The sequence below is a fragment of the Podarcis filfolensis genome (assembly GCF_964270895.1).
Source record: "Podarcis filfolensis genome assembly, chromosome: 8".
Classification (NCBI taxonomy): domain Eukaryota; kingdom Metazoa; phylum Chordata; class Lepidosauria; order Squamata; family Lacertidae; genus Podarcis; species Podarcis filfolensis.
The window spans coordinates 68,155,603-68,180,791 of record NC_139611.1 but is presented as its reverse complement, the minus strand read 5'-3'; positions in this window follow the sequence as shown (position 1 = coordinate 68,180,791).

The window sequence follows — 25,189 nt, the reverse complement described above, 5'->3', positions numbered from 1 at the left end:
AGCATGCCTTCCTCTTAGCGCATTTCTCCCTTTTGTCCTGCGTTCGAGCGTCTTCAAAGCCCGTGACACCTTGGGTCAAGGCTGTTCTCCAACTGGAGCACTCGCAGGTCAGTGTTTCCCAGTTATCGGTGTTTATACTACATTTTTTAAAGATTTGCCTAGAGAGAGTCTTTGAACCTCTTCTGTTGACCACCAACATTACGCTTACCATTTTTAAGTTCATCCATGTATGAGAAGAGTCACTCATATGTTTTCCCTAAAGAAAACATTTAGATCTACCATATCCCATAGATTAGGTTTCCTTTAAAGAAAAACCTTTACCACATCTCATAGATACGTATTGTGAGCATGAGCACATTCCATTTCAATTTCACCCATAATTCAGAGAGAGAAAGAGAGGGATGGAGGGAGATCAGACAAATGCTTGATGAGAGGCAAAAGAAGGACCTTCGTCATGCAACACTACAATTCATGCATCAGAAAATGCCTTTGCAAAGACTGCTATCGCTGAGCTTCATTAATTAACATTTGCAGAGCCCTTAGTGACTCTTACATGAAAAGTGGAGTCACGAGTGCAAAGTATCACATGCCTTGGGTGGCTTGAATGCCACCAAATTACTTTGAAGCTCTTTGCACATCCCATCTTGTTTCTGCACTGAGGCAAATTGGTCGGAGACAATTTGCAGAGCCCATTCCCACTGCCTCAAAATCACTTTAAAAAAAATGCTCTTCTTATTTATTTGAAAACAAAACATTGATCTGCAGTTAACACACACACACACACACACACACACACACACACACACACACACATCCCATGGAACCCAAGGGATGCCAATCCTTGGATCAGAAGCCTTTTATATTGTTTGGTAGCAAGCGGTGGAGGTGGAATTTTTTGCAAAACAATTCCAGAACAGGTGGAAAGCCTATCGCTTTTCCATAATCAGCTCCCACAGCACCAGACTGAGCCTATTCAACTTACTCTTTAGCTGAAAAAGCAAATTGACTAAACGACTTCTATCACATTATCTCCCTGTAATAACCACCCTGGCACATCTCTCATAATGCCTCCCTCTCTCTATTTTTGCCTCACTGGGAAATACTCCAGCAGCGACCATAATTTTCCGTAAAGCCTTCTGAGAAGAATAGCTGGGCGGTGAATGTGGGGGTGTCCCAATCTGAAGATGTAACACCTTTTGCACTGATCCAAAGAAACAATATCTAGCAAATGATAGGAAATAATAGAAATCCAGCGTGGCATTTCTTTATATAAAAAAAGGAAGGAGAGAAAGGAAAAAATATATATGTGCAGTACAACGCAAAATGGAAAATAAAAGACTCAGGTAATGTGGAGTCCACTGGTTTTTGTTCACAGTGTATTGTTCATATTTCATTATGGAGGCTTCTGAAATTCTTTTTTTTTTTTGTATTCCAGCCAAGATTTCAGAGTTCCAAATTACTTGGTCTCCCCGCCCTCCTCCAAATGGGTACTGGTGCATTAGGCAGGGGCAGGCAGCCCAGTACCTGCCAGAGGTTATTGGACCACAACTCCCATCAGCCCTCTCCAGCATGGCCAATCATCAGTGTTGATGGGAGTTGTAGTCAACAAGATCATCTGAAGGGCACCGGGTTGCCTAGCCCAGTGCTGGGAATTCGATATAGAAAAAAGAAATTTCGTAGAGAACATTGTACGTGTCAAATCAGGTCCATACTTGGAAATAAAGAGGCAAGGCGCATGTCTTTGAGTTAAAGTAGGGCCACAACTTTCTTGGCTATTTACAGCGAATAACTAAACCAAATTCTCTACATTTCCACATCAGTATACTTTTTTTTTTTAAGTCCTTGTGAAAATTCATAAGTGTTGTTGTTTGTATTTTGATTTTATGTTTGGGATCCTTTATGTAAACTGCCCTGAGACCTTTGGGTATAGGGTGGTATTAAAATAAAATAAAATAAAAATTTCTCTTAAAGTACAGTTTTTGTACGCAACTTTGCCTAATATACACATTTTTTACAAAGCAGTTTCCCACAATATAATGCACTTTTGTACATTATTGCCACTGTTATACACATCCATATGCATCCTTTACTTTTGCATATGCATTTTTGCACTCGTTGCTTGGCTGGAGTAATTTTGCAGGGAGCATGTGAGGCGATTCAAAAGGAAGGCTTCTCCAGGAGGTTTCTCTCTATCACAGGCATGGCCAAACTCGGCCCTCCAGATGTTTTGGGAGTACAGCTCCCATCATCCCTGACCACTGGTCCTGTTAGCTAGGGATGATGGGAGTTGTAGCCCCAAAACATCTGGAGGGCCGAGTTTGCCTTTGCCTGCTCTATCTATATCTATCTATCTATATCTATCTATCTATCTATCTATCTATCTATCTATCTATCTATCTATCTCTATCTATCATCTATCTATCTATCTATCTATCTATCTATATCTATCTATCTATCTATCTATCTATCTATCTATCATCTATCTATCATCTATCTATCATCATCTATCTATCTATCTACCACTAGGAAGAGATGCTCAGGTAAGAGGCTGATAGGAGCTGAAATCCAACAAATTTTGGAGGGCACACCATTGGCTCCTTCTGACTTAACTGCCCCCATTCCTCTCAGATTCATCTACTGTTTGGTGATATTCCATGCTTGGTCACCTCTTACAATTGTCCGAGAGCAGCACCTGCCCATACTTCGCATTTACCTGCCCTAAGTTGTCCCCCTTCACTATGTGCTTCTGCTCACAATTCCCTCCCTCCTCAGGCTGCGGCTATCTTAAAAGAACAAAACAACACACAATAGATGCACTGATGCAGTTTACACATCATTGGGCCCTTAGGAATGTCCCTTCTCACCCCTCAAACAGAAGGAAAAGTAAAGAAGAGCACAAGTGCTATAAATCAGGGTTGGGAATGTGGCCTGAGGGCCATACACTGGTACCTCAGGTTATAAGACGCTTCAGGTTACAGAAGCTTCAGGTTACAGACTCCGCTAACCTGGAAGTAGTACCTCGGGTTAAGAACTTTGCTTCAGGATGAGAACAGAAACTGGCTGGCGGTGGCGTGGCGGCAGCGGGAGGCCCCATTAGCTAAAGTGGTACCTCAGGTTAAGAACAGTTTCAGGTTAAGAACGGACCTCCAGAATGAATTAAGTATTTAATTCATTAAGTATTTAATTCACTGTATTCCCTTCAAGACAATCTTCTGCATGCCAGGAGTGGATAGGGACAGAGGCAAATTGGGTACAGAAATACAAATTTTACCCTGGAATAGTAAGACTAGTTTTCATACACAGTAGTCTAGGGAGGAGTTTCCAGGGAAAGACCCTAGTAGGGGGAATCCTTAAACCCCCTCCCACTTACTGGAAGCCAGGGCACTTCTACCCAGATAAACAAGGGGAACCATCAGAGTTAAAGGGCATATTCCAGCCAGGCAAAAACACTCAAGGGGGACACAAATCAAAGGCAGTGAGGGGTGTGGCTAGTGAAGGTGTCTGGCCTGGGGGGGGGGGATGCCCAGTGATCAGAACTCAATTGTTGTGTGCGGCAGTATGTGGCAGTGCCTACACTTTGGAACTCCCCGCCTATTGAAAGCAGGCAGGAGCCATCACTGTACTCTTTCTGGCACCTGCTATAAATATTATTCTTTAGACAACCCTACCCAGATGCTTGTGGGACACGGGTGGCGCTGTGGGTTAAACCACAGAACCTAGAACTTGCCGATCAGAAGGTCAGCGGTTCAAATCCCCACAACAGGGTGAGCTCCCATTGCTCGGTCCCTGCTCCTGCCAACCTAGCAGTTCGAAAGCACGTCAAAGTGCAAGTAGATAAATAGGTACCGCTCCGGCGGGAAGGTAAACGGCATTTCTATGCGCTGCTCTGGTTCGCCAGAAGCAGCTTAGTCATGCTGGCCACATGACCCGGAAGCTGCACGCCAGCTCCCTCGGCCAATAAAGCGAGATGAGCGCCGCAACCCCAGAGTCGGTCACGACTGGACCTAATGGTCAGGGGTCCCTTTACCTTTACTTTACCCAGATGCTTGCGAAGTTGAGGTAATTTTAATCTGTTTTAGTGTTTTAACTTTTGCATGTTTGAAAGTAGAGTTGTGATTTTTTTTTCCTTGATTTGCTGTTTTATCTTTTGTAAACAGCTTTGAGGGCTGTTGTTTTTTTACAATCAAGTGGTGTGTGTGTGTGTGTGTGTATATATATATATATATATATATATATATATATACATATACATACATATACATATATATACATACATATATATATATATATATATATATATATATATATATATATATAATGAAATAAATAAAACAAATTAAAATTAGACAGAGAGGTCTGGTGTGTGTGTGGGGGGGGGGTAGATTTGGCCCCTGGGCCTCCAGTTCTACACTGCTGGTATAAATCAGAAACAGAAGGAACACATGGCTTCCTCAGCCCTATTAGCATCTTTCTTTCTTTCTTTCTTTCTTTCTTTCTTTCTTTCTTTCTTTCTTTTTCTTGTCTTTGTGATTTTCCTTTCTTTCTCCCTTTTGAAGTTTTTTGCTCATCGATTTCTCTTCTAACGCACCCATGTTTTTGAAATGTGTGTGGATGATTCCAATCACAACTTAATCAATATCCACATGACAGGTTTATTTCCCAGGCCTGAAAGCAATTCCTTTATTGTGCTGACACCATTTGTTACTTTGAAAAGTGCACAATTTATGCAAGCTCCTGAAAAGGGGTACCTAATGTAAATATGTCAGAAACAGTGGTCTGTAAACCCAGAGCTAATCTTGTTCATCTTAATTTTGCTTAAACTAGTGAGGTACGCAGGCAGCGATTTCATGGTGAGAGGGTCTAGGAACATAAGAAGCTGCCTTATATTGAGTGAGACCATTAGTTTGCCTAGCTCAGAATAGTGACTGGCAGCATCTGCCCAGGTGTTCAGACAGGTGTGTCTCCTAGTGCTCAACCAGGGCAAACACCTGAGCTTCTTGCTTTGCCATGGTGCCTGTCCCAAACATGTCTACAACTCCCTCCATCTTGCTTCCTTCCTCCTCCCTCCGTCCCTCCCTCCCTCTGTGACCCAGAACATAACCATACTATTATTTGGTTCATTACAACTGACACTTGGCTTCTGCCCATGTAGACCTTCACTGCTGGATCAAGATGCAGCCCTTTCCCAGTTTCTTTTGACATGAAAAGAAGCGGTTAATGACAACTAGGGATGTTGCAATATTCCAATGAAAACAGAGATGGGAGCATGAATTGCTGATCTTCACTTATTTGTCCCATGTCTGGAATGGAAATTATTCCAGCTAATATGATTGGTGCTTCTTCTTCTTGTTGTTGTTGTTGCTGCTGCTGCTGCTGCTGCTGCTTTTGGTCTGTAAATGATACATAATTGATTACAGACAAATTTTGCATTTTGTTTTCCTTCCATTGTAATGAATGGGGTTGAGTAATGCAACCTATGTAATTTACACAATTAATTACATACCCTCTGACATTTCTCTGATGAAAATAGGGACTTCCCATTCCATACATCTTATTGGGGTTGTCCCAGCACTCTGGGAAGCTTCCAACATGTGTAATGTTTTATATTTTTTTTTTAATGTAATACACGATTGCCTTCGGATGGCTCGGGGTTTGGATACCTCCATACCCTCCATTGTTTCTCCAGTGAAAATAGGGACATCCTAAGTCATGCTGGCCACATGACCCAGAAGCTGTCAGCGGACAAATGCCAGCTCCCTCGGCCAGTAAAGCAAGATGAGCACCGCAACCCTAGAGTCGTCCACAACTGGACTTAAGGGTTAGGGGTCCCTTTACCTTAAGGAAAAGCGGGACATTCCAGCAATCAAATCAGAAACCAGGATGGCTTCTCTAAATCAGGGACATCCCTGGAAAATAGGGACACTTGGAGGGTCTGTAATTATGGAAATTATGGAATGCTGCCACAATGGACAGCAAATAAGCAAACATTGTGGCAATTTTCACTCCTGTTTCTGTTTTCTTTGGAATTCTCTGTTATCCTAGGCTCGCTATGCATCAGGAAAATTCCTGACATGTCCTGGGTTTTGGGGTGTAAAAATAGTGCCAGGGAAAACCTGGATGTGATGGAAAAGGCAGTGCAAACAGGTTCCAAAAGCTTAAAATCACTATGGGGGGTTTCCAGTAATTTTGATGAGTTTCTAAAGAAAAGCTCAACAACTTTGTGGGTGTCAGGAATTTTTTCTTTTTGGAATATGGCAACCCTATGTTATCCTTGCTCTAGAATGCTTGTTTCAGAAGTAGCAGGCAATGAATCTGTCATCTCTGTGTGTGTTTCTGCATGCACATTCCTGGACGTTAGAGGGTCTTGCCAGCCAGTGCAAACGATTTGTTATTTTTTGAAATAAAAAACAAGTTTGCATCAAAACCAGAATTAGGTTGTCACTAGTTAATTATCACTTGTCAAACAGGCAACACAACACATGCCTGGTTTAATTCCTGTACAGATTTGCAAAACGACCTTCCTTTTTTTGCAGTGTTTTTTGCTTATTAATTTTTTTTTTTTAAAAAAAAAAAACCTCAAAGAGAATGTGATTGACCCTTTTACGCTGGGGGACACTCATTGTTTTAAAATGACTCCCAGAGGATTTTGCTATTGGAAAAAAGAACTTTTTAAAAATAAGAATCTTAAAAAGTTTGATTGAATTTTGCTGTTGTGAAAAGTGGCCTGTTCTGAGATCATATAGCAAAACGTTGAGTAAATTGTGATGGCATTTTTTAGGGTGCTAAAATGCCCTTTATCCTAATGCAGATGGATTGAGGCAGCTAAAGCTTTCTGGTGAATGCTAAGTAATATTGGGTCTGAATTTCAAAGTGAACTCACCTGTTCAGTACCTTCTGGACAAATATACAGATTGAAACTACTTATTTAGTAATTTAATTTCTGTCCTTCCTCTCCTCATCAGTGTAGCTACCCGCTCGGGTGCCTGGTGTGGGTGGGTGTCCTGCAGCCAGGGGCAATCCGCGCCCATGGGGGCGGGGCTATCCACCCATGGGGGCGGGGTGAGCCTCTCTGACGCTTGGAGCCTCTCCGCCGCCTCCCCCTCAGCTGCAGGGCAGCTGAGGGAGAGGCAGTAGGCAGACGCAAGTCCCACACTGCCGTTTCAGGTAGTGCGGAACCTGCAGGTGCCTAAGCAACCATGTCACTCCTAAAAAGTTTTGTGAGCCCATTTTTAAACAAACAAACAAACTCATTTTCTCACCACCACCCCAGTGATGGCACCCAGGGCAGACCGCACCCCTCTACTCACTTCCTCCGCCATTGCCTCTCCTTCTGATGGAGTTTCATGCAGCAAAGTACATAGAAGCAAAAAGCAAAACCAACATGTAAAATAAATAAAGACATTTAAAGCCTTTTAAAAGAGTAAGTACATCTAAAAACAGTCCCATATCCTCACTGCTAACAATGTCAGAGTTACAAGGAGCAATATTTTCCATCCATCAACAGGAATATTTTTGTGTTCCTAGATAATGTTAATAAGGAGAGAGACAGATGCCCCCTAGACCGTTTTTGTCTGACTGGGGCCTTATGTGAACTATATACTTTAAATACTGTCATACCACTTTAAACAGTCATGGCTCCCCCCCCCCCCCGCAAGCATCCTGGGAACTGTAGTTGGAAAGGCTACAGTTGTCACAATGGCAAAATGCCCAAGCAGGTGCTTAATTGGTAATCGCTTTAGCTGCCACTCAACTGGGAGTGCCTTAGGCCTTGTGCTCAAACAATCTGCTGCTTTTTAGATTTCGTATTGCTCCTGGGCCCTAGTGCTCATCCTGTTGTGATGTATGTGAAGAAAACCTATAAAGTGCTGTGAAGACAAATGGCTTTATGTTGGCAGAACTTTTCATGGATTGTGAACCAGGACCCTGATCCAAATCCGCCACTACTCCCATTCTGCCTCTGAGGTGCCTTTGGAGCCAGCCCTGCTGACTGATAGCCATCCAACCTCTGTATAAAAACCTTCAAGTCCACCGCCCTCCAAGATAATCTGTTCAACTATTGAACACCACTTCTTGTCAGAAAATTTCTTTTTCTAACTGGAATCCATTGGTTCAGGTCCTTGCTGAACTATATTATCCCTCCACCATCCCTGATTATTTGCAATGCTGGCTGTGGTTTATGTCAGTTGGACTTCAACAACATCTGGAGGGTCACAGGTTCCCTGCTTTAAGATTTTTAATATCCTAAACTTGATATTACTATCATTAGTCTTTACTTAGACAGTGTTTTGTTATTTTATTTTTGCTCCTGTGGGATTACTCGTGTGTGTGTGTATCTATCCATCTCTATAATCCAGCTAGACCTTCATGAATACAATGGGAATACCATGAACTGCATTTCTCAGTCATACCCTCCAACATTTCTCTGATGAAAATAGGGACATCCTACCATACCCTCCAACATTTCTCTGATGAAAACAGGGGTGGCCTACCATACACCCCAACATTTCTTTAATGAAAATAGCAGCATGCTAAGGAAAAGTTGGACATTCCAGGATCAAATCAGAAACTGGGACAGCTTCTGTAAATCCGGGACTGTCCCTAGAAAATAGGGACACTTGGAGGGGCTGAGATGTAGCATCTCTATAGACTTAGGTAGCTAAAGATGCTCCTCTAATGGGTAAAGGTAAAGGGACCATTAGGTCCAGTCGTGGCCGACTCTGGGGACTCCAGCGTACAGCTTCCAGGTCATGTGGCCAGCATGACTAAGCATGGCGAACCAGAGTAGCGCACGGAAGCGCCGTTTACCTTCCCGCCGTAGCGGTACCTATTTATCGACTTGCACTTTGAGGTGCTTTCGAACTGCTAGGTTGGCAGGAGCAGGGACCGAGCAATGGGAGCTCATCTCATCACGGGGATTCGAATCGCCGACCTTCTGATCAGCAAGTCCTAGGCTCTGTCCTACAGCGCCACCGGCGTCCCTTTCCTCTAATGGGTAAAAATGGCTAAAAGATCTTTGGCTTAAAGGAGCATCGATAGAGTTTGGATGCTGGTGTCTACTAGCTACCAAATGCAGCCTGCCTGCTGTGATGAAGTTCGTAAGGAAACTTTTTGGAATGTAGCAGGCAAAGGAAATACAAATCTAGCTTCTGTAGCTGGTTAGTAACAAAGGGCCTTCAGGGATGGGGGAACTGATAACATGTTGCTTGCTTGTGGGAGCGAGGAAACTGACAGTGCTTTACAGACTAGCACAGTCTGTTTACCATGTTCCACCACAAATACTTGAATATTTGCAGACAAATTATTATGCAAACACCATATGTCACTAGTGCTCCCGAGGAAACTGAATCCAGAAAAGGGTACACACCCAGGAAACTTCCGCTGAGAGAAATGAAGAGAGTGAAATTATTTACCATTCACTAAAATTTATACATGTCCTCCTGGCTCTCAGCCACATAATTCTCTTTTCCCACATACTCCCTAGTGGGAATAATAATATTAACAACAGAAACTACAATAATGACAAATAACAGTAACAACATCCGCAATAAAAAGACTCTCCATAAAAAAGAAATATTTTCAAAAATGAAGCCGTGTCTGTTAATCATACCCTTGATCAGCTGGAGAACACAAAAACAACCCACTTAAAACATGAAATGCAGTCAGCAGACTGAGAGAACTTTACAATGGAGGAAGGCAGAAATGAAAGCACTGTATGTAGCTGACATCGCTGCCCAGCGCTAAGCAATTTGCAAAGACCAGCAAGTAATGTAGAAATTATCTCTCTTTTACATTGTGTCTTCCATTACCCACTTTTCTCTGTTCGGTTTCCTTTTGAGGACATTTCGTTCTGTTATGCAAGAGATGCTGCCGACAAGAAGGCTTTTGTTATTAGCATTATTACTATGATTATTGGTAAGTGAAGACTCTATCTTCCCTCACCGCAAACTCTGAAAAACAACAACTTGGGATGTGCAATCCCTAAGGTCACGTACAGAGTGAATTTCTATGGCAAGGGGAGGAGGAGAGGAGTGATATTCACAGGAACATAAGAAGGGTCTTCCTGGATCAGATCAAAGGCCCAGCCACTATAACATCCTGCTTCCTCCCACAGAGGTAGGGATGTGCAGATCTGCCAGTTTCGGTTTTTCTCAGTTTCTCATTTTTATTGTCGATGGTTTATAGCGGGTCTCCCCCAAACCTGGTTCTCTGGCTGTTTTTGGACTACAGCGCCCATCAACCCTAGCTAGCAAGAGCAGATGGGAATTGTAGTCCCAAAACAGCTGGATGCCCAAGCTTGGAAACCCTGGTTTATGGGAAGTGTTTAAATAATGGAATTAATTAAATAAATGGCTCAAACCCCCCCCCAAAACTCTTTATAAGACATAGCCTGGGGAGCTTTTCCATGACATTTTCAACCACTGCTATGTCTATGGGAACATATGAAGCTACATTAGATTGGGACAGATGTTTTGACAACCTTAGCTCAGTATTGTCTGGTTCAGGAGTAGCTGATACAACACCCTTCCGATGTTGTAGGACTACCGGTTCCATCACTCCTGACCATTGGCCATGCTGTGTCAGACTGATGGGAACTGGAGGCTAACAACACCTGGAGGCACTTTGCTAGTTATCCTTAGTCTGGTCCGATTGGCAGCAACTATCCATCATCTCAGTCTTTGACCAGCTACCTGGAGTCATTTTAACCAGCTATGAAACCTAAAAACTTACACATGTAAAGCTTGCACTGTGCCACTGAGCTGTACCTTCCCAAGAATGCTATGTGAGAGACTCAAGTAGAACCCATAGCCAAGATTGTTTATTCCTATAGTAACTGAGGTCATTTTCAGGTTCCCAGCAACTAAATACAGTCAAATTGCAGGGAGATGGCAAACAATGGTTTAGCGGAGGGTGGTTGCAAATTGGGAAGAAATGTGAGACTTTTTCAGTACCCTTAATTCACACCAGCTTTTTCCAATCTGGTGCCCTTCAAGATGATGTTGGACTCCACATCCCATCAGTCCCTACCAGCAGGGGCTGATGGGATTTGTAGTCCAATATGATCTGAAAGGGCACAAGCTTGGACCTACATCATATAGAGATATATCCTCTTCAGGCCAGACCTTACCAGCCCAGGAGCAAAATTAAATATTTTGCCTGGGTACTTTAGGAGGGAAAGATTAATCAAATGTTATTATAGGTTTTATGTGCGTGCTTCAATTTGCATTTTTAAAAGGCATGATCTTGCTTAGTCTCTGAATACCGCTTTTTGTGTTTACCACTTAGATTGATTCTGTGTTTGATAGGTTATAATTAAAGCAGGCACATTAAGGATTTAATAGTGCTACTTATTGTTAAGAAGGATTAAAGGGGAATTGGGATTTATCCTCTCCTTTAATTACTTTGATTAACAGAGAATGTTGGCTTCTGAGATAGGAGTGTTCTGCTTTGACCTTGGGAAAGTTCCTTAACCCCTTCAGGGATCACATCAATTCCATTTCCACCTGTGCGACCTCTGAGAGCACAGGCTTCAAAGTGCGATGAAGCTGGTGGTGGGGAGCAGAATAAAGAAATGTGTGATAAGCAGGGCCAGCCCAAGCCATTTTACAACCTGAGGCAAAGGACAAGATGGGGTCCATTTTTCACAAGCAGAAACCATCCAGATGTTGCTTAATCTTCCCTTCCCTTCTCATTTTCCCAGTCTCAAACTCATTTTTTGTTAATTCGAACTTTTACTGAAAGTTTTCAACATAAAATACAATAAAAAACAAACCCATCTAAATAAAAATGGAGAAGGAAAGCAAAGCAAAGCAGAAAGAAAGAAAGAAAGAAAGAAAGAAAGAAAGAAAGAAAGAGCAAAAGAAGACAATAGGAGGGAAAGAGGAAGGAAGGAAGGAAGGAAGGAAGGAAGGAAGGAAGGAAGGAAGGAAGGAGAGCTCTCTATCAGGGATAGATCTAAGCCTTTATTTCACAAAAGAGAGAGTGGGCCATCCCATCTCTCACTTGGGAATTTCCATTTCTTCTCCCAGCCTGGGAGTTCTTCCCTTCCCTGTCTCTCACGCAGGATCCTTCATCTGTCATCTATCACCATACATAATTTTATAAATCATCATGTCAGAAAGAGCAGTCAGGGAATTAAGTCTGACATGAGACTGGAGAATCTTAATTCCTCTGGGCTCCCGCGTTTATAAAGCCAGTTAGTTCATCACGTGTTTTGCTAATGTGATGCAGAGCCTTTGATAGTCTAGCCTACACTTACTCAAGCTCTTCTTCAGTACTGGTTAGGATCAGAGAACAGATCCATCAGAAATGTGAGAAAAAGCATGATTGAATTTCTACAAAAGTCAAATGGCTTTTCCAAAGATGACATGCAGAAAGTGAGAATGAGATTGCTGTTGCCAACAGACCTCCAAGAAGCTGAAGAAGGAAACTTGGAAGACAGAAGGTCACGAGAGACCATGTAATGACAAAGAGAAAAGGGTAGGGTTGGGCAAGGCTGTGGATAGCCTTAAATAGGGATCAATGAGGAAGCCATAGTCTTCCAAATGTTGTTGGACTACAACTCCCATCATCTCTGAACATGGACTGTGTCCTTTATGAAGCTGACTTCCCACAGAAACACAGAGCCAAACAGGGCTGGCACAAGTCATTTTGCTGTTTGAGGCAGGGGACAAAATGCCCCCTCCCTATTCCACATATCAAAGCTGCCTAGACTAGTATTCAAGTCTTTTTTCAAGAAGGCATATCAGATAGCATTCTCCACTGCAGCTGAGGGCAGAAGACTAGCTTCAAAGGGCCTAGGACACACTTTGTGTCCTTCACCATTTTGCCAACCAACCTTCTTCTTTGGCGATCACTCATAGCTGTCTTCCATCAACACAGTTTTAACAGTGAGTCCATAAGTGACTGTGGAGGCCAATTCTGGATCCATACAACCTTCCACAGTGGGGACATTGGTTTCCAGGCGGGAGTTGATCACGGTGTGGATTTGCCAAGCATGCCTTCCTCTTAGCACGTTTCTCCCTTGCGTCCTGAGTTTGAGTGTCTTCAAAGCCCATGACACCTTTGGTAAAGGCTGTTCTCCAACTGGAGCACTTGCAGGACAGTGTTTCCCAGTTTATGCTACATTTTTAAAGATTTGTCTGGAGAGAGTCTTTAAACCTCTTTTGTTGACCACCAGCATTACGCTTTCCATTTTTAAGTTCGGAATAGAGCAGTTGCTTTGGAAGATGATCATCAGGCATCCGCACAACATGACCAGTCCAACGAAGTTGATGTTGAAGAATCATTGCTTCAACACTGGTGATCTTTGCTTCTTCCAGTACACTGGTATTAATTCGCCTGTCTTCCCAAGTGATGTGTAAAAATTTTCAGAGACAACGTTGATGGAATCTTTCGAGGAGTTGGAGATGGCGTTTATAAGTGGTCCATGTTTCACAATCATACAGTAAGGTTGGTAGTTACAATAGCATTGTAAACAAGCATTTTGCCAACCAACCAAGGGGGATGGCTGCAGGGTTATAATCAGTGCTATTTTTTTTCTAGAAAAAGAGGTGCCTGAGCTCACCCCTTCTTAGAATGGCAATGGTGCTCACCTGAGAGGAACTGAATTCTGATGGGGGGGAAAGCCCTACTTATAATTATTCCTTAGACTTGTTAGTTGCTTGTTACCTGAAGGTCTCCAAGTGAGTTACAGCACATTTCAAAAGTGGAATAGAAGTATATTATACCATATCTTTTAGGATGAATGGCAAGGAAAGCTGCCACTGTTGCCCTCGTTCTCTGTGGTCCATCATCTGCCACCAGCATTAGTTGCTGTACTTACCCCAATGGCAGAGCCGGCCTTGCAGCCAAGTTCTCAGTTCTTGTAAATAAAGTAGCAGAATTATACTGAAGTCAGAAGCATCCCACTCCCTCCCCTTTCCCACTGCAGACATTTCTGTTGATGTAACTCTGGTGTTGCCTTGTGCTAAATTATTCAGCTCAAGTAAGGATTTAATTAAAATTTCATAAGGCAGTCGCTGCACAGTATTTCAGCGCCAACTGATCACTGAGATCACATTTGTGGAGATCTGACAATGAAGCAGCACGATCTTTATCTGTTTCCCGGGCTCATTACAAAACAATTATTCAGGGAAGCTAATTAACGGGTAAGTGGACATGAATATTTCACCCCTTGCATATAGAACAGCCTTATGGGCATCTTTGTTTCAATAAGGAACTACTGGTCATATTTATCTGCAATCTAAATAATTGCTATCTCTCTCTCTGACGCTTGCTCACCCAAGCAAGATTGAGATGTTTCTGCCTCACATTCAAACCTTCGTGCTTGGAAATCAGAGGAATGCTGTGTCCTCACTAGGTATAGTGCTTAATTCTCTAATTAAAGGCGACTCTACCTAATTCACACTTCCTGGAGAAATATGCGAACCAAAATGAAAATTTGCACATATATGAATTTTGCAATGCAGTTCTCCAAGCAAGTAACGGGTACAAAAATGGACCTGCTGGGTAAAGTGTGACTAAAAATGCATATAGTTGTGAAAAATAGATACAGGAAAGCATTGTGTCAGGGGAAAATTCCTCATAAAACTGGCCATATTAGGTCAAATTATATACAAAACCATGCAGATCAGAAGGAAATCCACACCAAAATGCTAATCTGCAAACTGATATGGAAATGTGGAGGACTGGAATTAAGCCTAGAAAATGAGAAATTAGGAGAAACTGAAAGGAACTGTTTCATCCATCCCTATTCCTCACAACAGTCCACAGGAAGTTACAGTCTGTTGTCTTAGGTGAATGGCCCACATAACCAGCTGTTGTCTACTCTGATGACAACCCATCCCAATACCTGCTGCCTGAGATCTTTGAACTGGAGATGGTGTGGGATCAAACCCATCTGAATTAACTTTATCATAGTCATTCTGAGCTATGGGACCTCTCTAAGAGGATGAGAAATGAAAGGTGGCCCAATAATTTCCATTAGTTGGCGATGGCCTTGGCCTTGAGTTTTAAATCCAAGTCTCTAGAAGTGGCCACACAGCACACATTAGTATATAGAGTTTACATGCAGCAGCAGCAGTTTACTTTAATTAAATGAATGCTTGCTTGGAGTTGAAAGGCATTCAAAATGAGACTCACACATCTCTCTCTATGCTTGACCCAGACAAAAAGGTTGGGGAGATTTTTAAGGGTGAGATAGAGAGGTCTGGAGGGCCACACTGGGTCCCCTAGGCCTGAGGTTCCCCATCAATGCCTTTAAAGGTTCCTGTGCGCTTCTCAGTTGTGTGGCTCAGCTCACAATTAATCAGGCCCCGATGAATATCAAAATGAAGAGACGATCAAACCAATAGCTGCAAGACTGAGCTATTAGCAAGCTGAGCTATTTCCCAATGCATTTTGAACATTCTGAGTATTGTGATTCTAGCAGGAAAAAAAAAAACAGCACAGACTCCGTTCACATGGGAAATAGAATACAGAGCATGATTTGCACTTCTTGTCACATGTATATTAAAAATTGCAGCAAAGACATTTTAAAAAATCCTGGAGCAGATGACGTCCATATTTAGTGGGGGATATGTGTGTTGTGTGTGTACGTCACACACACACACACAAGTTTATTAGAATAAAATTGTCAAGATTATTAAAAGAATTACATGTCATTATTATCACAATTAAGGTTTCTTCTAGGATGTGTTGAGGTTGTACCATGAGCTGAAATGCAAGAATTGGCGGGGAACTAAATTGTTACTGCACACATTAAGGTGGCAAATAAATGGGGAAATACAAAAGATCCAGAGATAAATGGGTGGTTGAAGAGAGTATGGAATATGGTGTGCATACATTTAGCTGGCTTAAAAGAAAGTGGGAAGGAAGGGGTGACTTGTGTAATGGCCTTCCTGTAAATGAGAATGTATCTGTCCATTTTTGGAATGAATAGCACTGACAGAAAATTGCTGCTGAGATTTTAAAGATCAAATCAGCCAAATGAAAAGTGGTGCATTATTTATTTTTGTTTTCATCATTGCCATTTCCTTTATTTCTTTGTAATTGTAATTGTTGTTTTTTTCCAATTTAAAAAGTGCTCAGCGGGACTATTGAGAATCTGAAGCCTCATAACTTCCAGAAATGTCTGAGACAATGGTGAGAACCTGTGGCCCGCTAGACATTGTTGGACTACAACTCCCATTATCCTGACCAGGTGTGTACCTGTGGTCTTTGACACTACCCACCTGTTGTTTTTATTCAGGTATATATCCCCCCCCCCCCAAGATTTGCAGACATACAAATTACAAGCACACAAATCACATACATTTCCCATATACATATGTTTGACTTCCCTCCCCCATCTTTTGTGGTTTCTTTTTAAATTTATTTTTTAAACTGCATTTTATACATTAATCTACCTTTACGTTATTCCTTAGTTTGTGTTGGTAATATGTTTAACTGCTTGTTTTATGTTAACCCGACTAATGAACTAATTTGCATACAATAATTTTTCATATATTCCACAATTTCCCCTGAATCTTTAATAACTTCTTCTTCTTCTTGGTTTCTTATTACCGACCTTCCACGTGTCCCTATTTTTCAGAGACATCCCTGATTTACAGAAAACATCCCGGTTTCTGATTTGATCTTGGGACATCCCATTTTTCTTTAGGATGTCCCTATTTTCATTTGAGAAATGTTGGAGGTGTATGGAGTTATCCAACCCCTGAACCACCTGAAGGCAATCCTGTATAGGGAAGGTTTTTTAAAAAAATGCTTAATGTCTTATTATGTTTTTATATATGTTGGAAGTTGCCCAGAATGTCTGGGGCAACCCAGTAAGATGTGTGGGGTATAAATAGTAAAATTATCACTATGGAGTGGGATGTCCCTATTTTCATTGGAGAAATGTTGGAGGGTATGTTTTTACACCTGTTAGTCTTGCTATTTTGGAATAATCCATTAATTTAATTAGCCACTGTTTCTTCTTTCCATCTCTTGGTAAAAACTATTCCAGCTGCAGTTGTTGCATACATGAACATATTTTTTGGGTGTGTGTGTGTCTTTGGGTATCTCTGTATCTACTACCCCTAGAAGAAAAGCTTCTGGGTTTTTTTAAAAAAATTAAAAGTTTAATATTTCTTCAATTTGTTAAAAATTATTTCCCAGATTTATCCACCTGTTTTTGGCACCATTCACCTGTCTGCTGGTATCGACTTGTTTCTGTGCTGTTCTGCCAGATCATTCTCTGAACAATCATTGCAGTCAATGGGTGTCTTTGCTAAGTAGGTCCAGTAGGTTAGCTTTCCCCATCCTGATGCATAGAAACATAGAATCGTAGAGCTGGAGGGGATCCAAATGGTCATCTAGTCCAACCCCCTGCAATGCAGGAATATGCCGCTGTCCCATACAGGGATCGAACTTGTGACCTTGGTGTTATCAGCACCACGCTCTAACCAGCTGAGCTATCCAGTTGCCCAGTTTTAGATTACAAGTCCCAAGCATCTGTAGAGTACCAGGGTGTGGAAAGTTACAGGACATTGTTTCTAGGAACAATGAAAAAGAGTTATAGTAAAATTAATTTCCAGGAACAAATGTTGCCCGGTTTCAACACTAATTTTGTGTAATGTGTGTGTTTTCTATACAGCCCTTTAACTTTCAGTTTGTTGTTAATAAGCCAACAGTATTTATTCAAGAAGCAATTACCATCTTATTAGTCGACCTTTGGTGCTTAGCAAAGTGCTTGTATATATATATATAAGAGCTTTTACAACTCCGTTTGAGTGAATAAAACACAGGCAGAATCTGTCCGCAGCCAGGCGAGGATCGGGATATGAGCACACTTTCCAGTTGTCTCTGTTTACAAGGGAGAATCTTATTTTCTGGCCCTTGTCCTTGGTAAACCAGTCTCTCTATTTATTGTCCTTGTTATAGTTTGGGGTGGGAATGCCCTCCTACAGTTCTGTTAGTTTGACCTGCTACCACTTCCCCCTGGTCTCTAGTACAACTCAAACTATTTTCAGGGGTGGATCAAGTCAACTCTATTTCTTCTCCCATTTTTTATCATGGCTCTGCCTACCATGGGCAAGTGGCCCCCAGAAGGTTGCCCACAAGGGCATGTGGCCCTCAGACTGAAAAGGATCCCCTGCTAAAGCCTCTAAACTGTAGCCTACATGTTGTGAGAAATTTCCACTTAGGAATCCATTTTATACAGACTTATGCACATATGTTTTGGTGGTTTTGACCTGATGAAGCTTTGATCACATTGAATCATAGACTTGTAGAGTTCGTCATCTAGTCCAATTCTCTGCAATGTATGAATCTCAGCAGAAGCATTCATACAGATGACCATCCAACCACTGCTTAAAAATCTCCAAGGAAGGAGTGTCCACAACCTTTAAAGGAGACCATTCCACTGTCGAACAGCTCTTACTGTCAGAAAGTTCTTCCCAATGTTTAGTTGGAACCTCCTGTCTTGTAACTAGAATCCATTGGTTTGGGTCCTACCCTCCAGAATAGGAGAAAACAAACTTTCTTCTCATTCCTTGTGGCAGCCCTTGAGATATTTGAAGATGGCTATCACATCTCCTCCCAGTTTCCTCTTTTCCTGGCTAATGAACATTGAGGCATCACACAGAATATAGATATATATTTAGAATATGGAAAATATATTTCCCGTCGTCTTAGCAGTGAACAGCCCCTACCATTCAGTGTGGCCTTTGACATCCTGGCAATTAAAACTCCCCTTATAGATGTATTCATGCCCCACGTGTCATTGTGAGCTCTCTACTAAGATTAATGATGACCGTACAACCCATTTTCGGCTCTAGGCTGTGATTTTACAGTGAAGACTAGCATTCTGACAGATGGGGGAAATAACTCTCAGATACAAATTGCCAGCTCCGAAGTACTCGTGGTCTGCTCTCGGCCAAGGAAGGGACATTGTTAGTTCTGACACTAATACATGGCTCATTAAAGGTTCATATTAATACAAATATAGCCATTTGTTACAGTAAAAGTAAGATTCATTATATTCCAGAGAGAGAGAGGAGATGGGAAGTGGTAAGAACGCAGGAAAAGCTCTAGTCCATTAACCTTCAACCACAGCTACCAGGAGAGAAAATTGATGGAGCGATGTTTTACTTTGCTCCCAATTTAGAAAGGCAGGGGAAGCGAGACGGCCGAGGCTACAATCCTATGCAGACATTTACCCAGAAGCATACCTTAGTGAAGACTGTGTATGAAAATGCACTCTGACAGAGGAAATTGCTTGCGAGAAAATGTGTACTCGTCGGGAGAAATTTGCACTCTAACGGTGGTGAATTTTCATGTGGACTTCCAAAAATACACAAATTGCAAACTGATGCAAAATTGTGGAGAAAAATGGAAAAAAATGAGAAAACAAGAAGAACCGAAATAAACAGATTCACCCACCCACTGCAAAGTAGTTGCTCTGCCACCACCTTTCGTGCGAGTTTGTTCCACTGTCAAACAGCTCATATTGTCAGAAAGTTCTTACTGATATTTAATTGGAATCTGCTTTCTTGTAACTTGAATTGATTGGATGAGTCCATGAAGTCTACCCCTGGAATTTCCTACCATACAGCAAAGGAACATCTCTCATTACCTTTGGAGCATCCATCCCTAGTGGCAAGTGACAATAAACAGAGAACAGAGTTGCGTGCTACACAGCCCACCCTGCACCCCTTGAGCTAGACTGTTGCCTTCAAGATGCTATCCTTGTGCCAGTAAGAGCCAGCTTCTGGTCTGCTCAGCTTCTGTGTATGGAAAGGGAAGGGCTCCATCAGAATTGTCAATATTTGGCTAAAGCTCAAACCCCTGCAAAATAGGCAGTGACCACAACAGCAGCAATTAGTCATAACACAATTGTCTTAGCATTGCTAGATTAATTAATACCCTTTGTGGGACAGGCAACCATTAACCATACCATGAAGGAGTTTTGCAATATTGTAAAGTGGTCCTTAGCAATAAAGCCAGCTCACGTGTGATGAAGGCCGCGTAATGTGGATCACTTTAATCAATCTTTTGCATGGCTTTGATACATTCTGCTGCAAAGTCTCCCTGCCATTTCTGCCTCTCTGCAAGCATGTTCGCTTCCCAAATAAAACCAGGCTGTTGCTCACATCCAGGTGCTATACAAGTAAAATGAATGGACATTTGAAATTACCCTCTGGCTAATAACACCACCCGAGTTCCAGAACACTGACAGGGCCAGTTTAAAACTGTCCAAGTGACAGCGTTATCTTTAAACCCTGGAGACGCAGGAGCTGGGTCTTCACTTATCTAAGGCTTCCAACCTAATTTTAACCTACTTGTTGAAAGTGAGGTACAAAGCTCAGCAGAACCAATAGCCTGCAGAGCTGTTTGATGCACTATGGGTGCGGGCAACCTGCAGCCACAAGTGGCCCACAAGTTCATGAGACCCTTGGCCTAATTTTAAAAGCCATCCACAAATCATCCCATCAGATGTCTGATGAGAGCAAATCATCCTTTCCATGGCAGTCTGATGGACTGGTAGAGACAGTGGAAGGAAGATAGAAAGTCATGCCCCCGTACTACACACTTAAAGTGGTACCTTCTGGCGGTTCCCTCACTGTGAGAAGTGAAGTTACAGGGAACCAGGCAGAGGGCCTTCTCGGTAGTGGCACCTGCCCTGTGGAATGCCCTCCCACCAGATGTCAAAGAGAAAAACAACTACAAGACTTTTAGAAGACATCTGAAGGCAGCCCTTTTAGGGAAGTTTTAAATGACTGATGTCTTAATGTATTTTTAATCTTTGGTTGGAAGCCTCCCAGAGTGGCTGGGGAAACCCAGCCAGATGGGCGGGGTTTAAATCATCATCATCATCATCGGACAAATTTATGGCTAATCAAATTTTGAAGCTGAGGCACTGTGCAGGGAATAGGGGCATCCTAACAACTTTCAGCACTTTTAACAAAGGACAGTTCTCATGCTTCTTTTGGGGGAAGCTGTGGCTGTTTAAAAAGGTATGACGCTGCTTTAAATGTATAGTGCAGAGACAGACAGAGAGAGGGAGGGAGGGACGGAGGGAGGGAAAAGGGACTTTAGCCTTGACCATCACTGGCTACGGCCTCACCCACTGCTGGCATGCAGCCCCCAAATGGAACAACCTCAAGTGAATATGGCCTCAAGGACATGTGTTTTCTACTAAAGCAGGGATCAAGCAGAAGAATGGCTGCTCACCCCCTGCTTTAGCAGAAGCCTTCTCTTGACTGTATCTATCTACTTAGAAATTACAAGAGTCCCTTTCAGACATTCTAAAACCATGTGCAGTCACACTAAGGGGTGCAGGGGTCATGATCACACCTGCTGGTCCTTCCTTCCAAGCTCACCTGCTGATCATTTCTTTTATGAACAAGCATGCCACACCTGGATATAGATTTTTTGCTGGGTAGTAGGTTAGATGTATTGAAGGCCAGGGGTGGTGCCTGCAAACTCCAGTCTCAATTCTGCATCTTCCTGCTGAAGTTTGGAACATCTGGGTATGAATGCTCTCTCTTCCTCTTTCTCTCCCTCCATATCTTTCTCCTGCCAACAAGAACTTGTCCTGCTGCCATGGACATCAGATCCCTGTAAATGTACTTTGCAAAGTGGCCTTTTAGGAGGATGGGGGTGGGGGAAAATAATGCTTTGTTTCCCTGTAGTGTATTGTCATTATTGTTTCCAGAAGATTGGCTTCCTCTCCACTTTTCACTTCCATTCTGCTCTCTGTCATTTATTTTCCTTACCAGAGCCAACTTTGTCAACAGAACTGGTCAAACAGAGATAAAATGGCTCTGGAAACACTGAGAACTTAAGATAGCAGCAAAATCCTCCACGTGGATGAGCCAGTCCTGGCCGGGTCACAGCTGCTTTGCCAACTCTTAAATTGCTATCGTCACCATTCTGTCACCTGGCTGAGAAGAACTGAGGAGAGGCTGTGTGTGATTTGCACTAAGAAGGTCAGCAAGCAGATGGTGCCCCGTAGCAGGAAATCAGAACCTCGGCACACCTTTTCCCACCCTCATATTGCAAAAAAAGGAGAACAAACACAACACAGATGACTAAAAAGTTGGGATGAGGAAATTTCTACAGTTCAGGAAAAGGCTGTAGCTCAACGCTACTAACCCACCCCACATTTATAGATACACAACTTGTGTGTAACAAGGATCCCACTCGCTGGATCATCACCTTGTTGTGGTGAGTGGGCTTACACATTCCCATGACCCTTGTGAGCGAATCCATCGGGAATCTCGTACTCCCAGCAGGGTCACCCAAGGCGGTAAGGTCAAAGGGAAGGAGCTAGACAAAGAATGATCTAAGAAGTCCTCAACAGCAGAACAGGCGGATGATAACAAGCAGTATGTTAAAATGGCTGTGAAGGTGGATGAAGGCTGCAGCAGATAAGAATCTACCGGTTGTAGTGACTACTCATGCCATCGGAACAGAGCCTTACTGCAAAGATTGTGTGTTGATCATCATGCACTGATCTACACACATAAAATAAATTCACGCACAGGTGTCTTCCACAAACCCACCCCAAACCCAAACCCCCGTGGCAATCAGCAAATGATAACGGGGGCAGGATCATGAAATCTGGAAGCCTCTAGTCATGAATCGACACATGGGCGGTGGATACAAATTCAGTTGTTCTGATTCTAGGTTAAAGGCAGTTGAGCAGCTCGGCAGCTGTATCCATGACTGAGCAGCCCTTTTTAGGATCCACTCTGCTCACCCCAAAAAGGAGAGGAGCTAGAGAAGGTGCCCTAAACATAGTCTGCTTCCCTTTTTCCCTGACTGGATTACCATGCCCAGTGGGGTCACCACCCAGCAGTTGTAAAAGACAATCCCGCCCGAAAACCAATGTCCCCACTGTGGATGGATGTGTGGATCCAGAACTGGCCTCCATAATCACTTACTGTGCTGGTTCAGGGGGGAGGTTACCGTGGGGCGAGGTCCAGGACCTGAGTCGAGGGTCGGCAGACAGTCCTCCACGGGCGAAGCGGGGTCCACAGCGAGGAGCCAGGCAAGGACAGGAACTCTGGGGGGACAGGACTGGATGCTGGCCGAAACAGCTCTTCAACGACGTTGCTCCCGCAACCTGGGACCGGGCTGACTGGCCTTTATCTTCTCTGAGGCCAGGGGCAGTCCCGGCCCCCAGGTGACCCGCCTCTCCTGGCCTTAAGGCGAGCACTCTTCCTGGGAGAAACCAGTTCCCTCCGCCTCTCTGCCCTGAGCCTCTGCAGCTCAGGAGAGGCTGGTGGGTTACTGGACCCAGGGGGAGACTCACTTTCCCCTGACAGGGCTGGGAGAGGCGCTCCTGTAGGCAATGCGTCCTCAATCCCCACGGAGCCAGAGTGGATTCACCTGGTGCCTGCTCCTGAGGATCCGGCACAGGTGCAGGCGCTTCAGAATCAAGGCCCTGCCCCAGCTCAGCCGGCCCTGGAGGTGGGGACTCCTGCACAGGCTGGGATTCTTCCGGTTCAGCCTCTGAATCGGATTCTCAGGCCTTACAGATTCCCACTTACGGACTCACTGTTAAAACCATGTTTATGGAAGACAATCTTACTTGGCTATGAGTGATCACAGAAGAAGAAGAAGAAGAAGAAGAAGAAGAAGAAGAAGAAGAAGAAGAAGAAGAAGAAGAAGAAGAAGAAGAAGAAGAAGAAGAAGAAGAAGAAGTTGTTACAAGGGTGCAAGGTTCACCCCTTTTTTGTACTCAACATGATCTTTGGAATGCTTTGATTGTTTTACATCAGTTTGTTTTAATATTTTGTCTGTGTGTTTTTTTTAAAGCGTTGTATTAATCCCCGTGGTTCGAATCCCTGCAATGGGGTGAGCTCCCATTGTTCGGTCCCAGCTCCTGCCAACCTAGCATTTTGAAAGCACATCACAGTGCAAGTAGATAAATACGTGCCGCTCCAGCAGGAAGGTAAACGGCATTTCCGTGTGCTGCTCTGTTTTCACCAGAAGCGGCTTAGTCATGCTGGCCACATGACCCAGAAAAACTGTCTGCGGACAAACGTCGGCTCCCTTGGCCAGTAAAGCAAGATGAGCACCGCAACCCCAGAGTCGTTTGCCACTGGACTTAACTGTCAGGGGTCCTTTACCTCTACGTATTTAGTTTTTATTACATTGATTGGGATGGTCACTACTAGCAAACAGCTGCTGGATTTCTTAAAACAACCTGATGCAAGGTAGTTTGTTTACCCCTCCATCCTTTGCCTTTGGGATATATGGCAGAGAAGCTGACCTAAGGATTTAGTTCCTTGAAAACTGAAATGTAGCCTTTTGTTTTCATGGTGTCAGTTCTGCATGGTAAATCCAGGGCTTAATAGGAGAGCAGATGCTAAGACCCTTCAAAGCAGGCTTCCTCTTTGCATTTTGACCACAAGAAGTACTCCCTCATCTCATCAATAGTGGTGAGGAGCAATAATCTTGACAAAATCTAAATAGAGGTGTCTCTAGTAAACTGGCTGAGAAAACAATTGTCTGGACAAATCTTGCAGAGTCCATAAATTTGTATGCTTGTAAATGAATTCAGGAGGTACCTAATAGTGGCATAGAATCCCAATTTACAGGGAGAGAGCAGGTCATAATTAGTTCTGAGAGTTTATTAGCTGCAAGTAGCTGTTCTGTTTCCTCTGTTTTCTGTGTTTTACCCTGTTTAACAATGGGAATATCAAAGAATTACAGAATTTTAGAGCTGGAAAGGAACCCAAGGGTTCTGTAGTCCAACCCCTACAGAGCAGGCATCACAGCTAAAGAATCCTTGACAGACACCCATCCAAACTCTTTTTAAAAACCTCCAATGAAGGAAAGTTCACCGCCTTTCAAGATAGTTCATTCCGCTGTTGAACAGCTCTTACCAGCTCCTATCAGCTGGTAAGTTGAATCAGTTGAATTTGTTTGGAAGCCCAAATGAGAGCTATAGATCCTGTAAGTGACATATGAGGCATTTTAAATTTCGGAATGGATAAATCTGTCAATTCCGGTTTCTCTGATTTCCTCATGTTCCCCATTTTAACTTCAGTTCTCCATGTTTCCATATCAGTTTTTTTCCCTTTGAAAAGTCCTCATGAGAACTTATCAAAAATTTGGTGCAAATTTCCCCTAATAAGCACATTTTGTATGCTTATTTGCATTGCATTTTATATCCTGTTTTCACTAACAGATGCAT